Below are 2,231 nucleotides of genomic sequence, written 5' to 3' on the forward strand. Positions count from 1 at the left end.
GCACTGGCCACTGTAGAAATAGTTTGGATGCGTAAATATGGTATGTATGGTATCAACTCCACAGGAGCATATATGTTTACGCCAACTCAACGTATGTAAAACTCACCCATCAACTAACTCTCCCTGGGTAGCACACATAAGCTCCCTGACCAATATATACAGTGGTTGTACCACAATACCTGTCCAGAAAATTGCACTTAAATATGTCTACTACTTACAGTTGTATCAATACTAATGCTAGTATTTAACTTATATGTTGTTTAATGTTAAGAGTACTTCCATCATCACTGCTAGACCCAAAAGTGTCACAGCACTGAACCATATAAACAGTTACGTTTATGAGAGAACTGTTACAGGAATAAACAAACAAAATTGGCAGGCCATAAAGTTGAAGTGACACAAGAAGAACTGTTACAGGAATAGAACAACAAAATTATCAGGCCCTAGAGTTGACGTAACACAGGCTGAAGGCACACAATCTCAAGCACAGCAAGCACAGACTGTACAAGCAAACATAAGAATAAATATGACAAAATTTCCACTGGCAAACGCACATCCTGGCAAACAATCAAGCTGCAACTGTGTCCAATATAGCCGGCCCACTGAAACAGTGGGACAAACCAAATCACTCGTCTCACCTGTACGCATACTTTCCTGGCCGGCACTGGCTCCGATGCTGGCTTTAATCACTGACGTGTTAATGCTCACTCATTCACGCTGAGCTAAGCTGCTCCCAATCATGTTTACCACAGTCCACCCAGTGTTCGTATTCTTCCGCACCCGCCTTCATGACATCAGAAAATCCTCATCCTGCAACTGTTTTTAGGTCTCGCCTGTCGATGCGCATGCGCATCGAGCAAGCGAGACTATGGGGGCTTATCCACTCTTTGTCCAACTTGCAAGGAATCGTGGCGATTCCTTGCAGTGCCCGTGACTTTTAAGCTCAATGCGCATGCGCATTGAGCTTAAAAGCGCGTGCACATGCCCCCAGCCGCCTGCCTTGCCTACTCTCCCGCCCCCTCACTTCTTGATTGCACGGCCGCTAGGCCGTGCCTCCCCTACTCTCCTCCTCCTACTCTCCTCCCCTCGCCGTCTGTTCCCGCACTCCTCCCACACCCCCGCTCCGCCCCCTCCCCTGCCTGCCATGTCTACCAATGGGTTCCATTGAGAGAAAGCCTCCGTCCATTGACCCTGGAAAGCTTCCATGATGGGACCGTTGTAATCTTTTCTTGTATGAGACCCTTGAACGACTTGCATCAGAGGACTTTGTATTCTAGTTTGGATCATCTAATACTTTGTACCACGGAACAATGGAATATCGGAGTCTGTTTCTATGCGCCTCGAACTCGTTTTGGGTTTAAAACGTTTTAGCCCTTTACAGAAAACAGTGGCTGCTTCCCTGCAAGGAGTTGAAAAGCATCTCACTGGCTCCATAGGATAATGTCCTGTATAGACCGCTGAACTCTCTCCAGCAGGAACCGTGGAACACTTTGGCAAGGTGACATTTCGTGCACTTTTAGCATTAGTGGCTGTTGAATACTTTGCAGAGTAACAATGGCCGATTCATTGCTGGGCTCCGGCCGTGAGCAAAGCCAGGGCTCTAACCATGTTAAACGCCTTCCTGGGAAGAGATGATGCTAAAGGCCGCTTATAGCCGGATGTCCTCGCTCCCACCCCCTCCTCCAATAACGTATGTTTGAAGGCTATTGATTCATCCACGCATTCCTAGGGCGACGCATCGGCCTTTTCATGTTCACCGTGGAATGCTAGCGCCACCCACTGGGATGCTCTGGGCATCAACAATTTGTTTGACAGCATGTGACACTCTCCCGGAAGTGCTGCAGGCTGTGCTGAAAATAGTTAGCAAATTAGCAAGGATATAAGGTGCCAGTGGGTCATCCGGCCACTTTGTCTATCAGGAGTCAGCGGGCGGAGCTGAGGCCGAGAGCACAGACCGGACATCCCGAGCCAGCAGCCTCGGTCTGACATGGAGCACTGGGTGCGAGTACTCGCTGCACGCTCCCTTCAAAGTGCTGCTTCTGTGCCTCTTAAAAGCGTTAAAGTGCTTGTTATCATACCGTTTGGCTAAATTAATATGCCAGTGCAGGTGAACTGTACAACCAAGTAATTCGCGTGTACAATTCATAAAGTGTGGTCTACAAATATAGGTGCAGGAAATCCACGGCTAAATATGGCAATCTAGACAGCGCCGTGAAACGCCTCCTCCAGAC

Source organism: Lissotriton vulgaris, unplaced genomic scaffold, assembly GCF_964263255.1.
Source record: "Lissotriton vulgaris unplaced genomic scaffold, aLisVul1.2 SCAFFOLD_448, whole genome shotgun sequence".
NCBI classification, from domain to species: Eukaryota; Metazoa; Chordata; class Amphibia; order Caudata; family Salamandridae; genus Lissotriton; species Lissotriton vulgaris.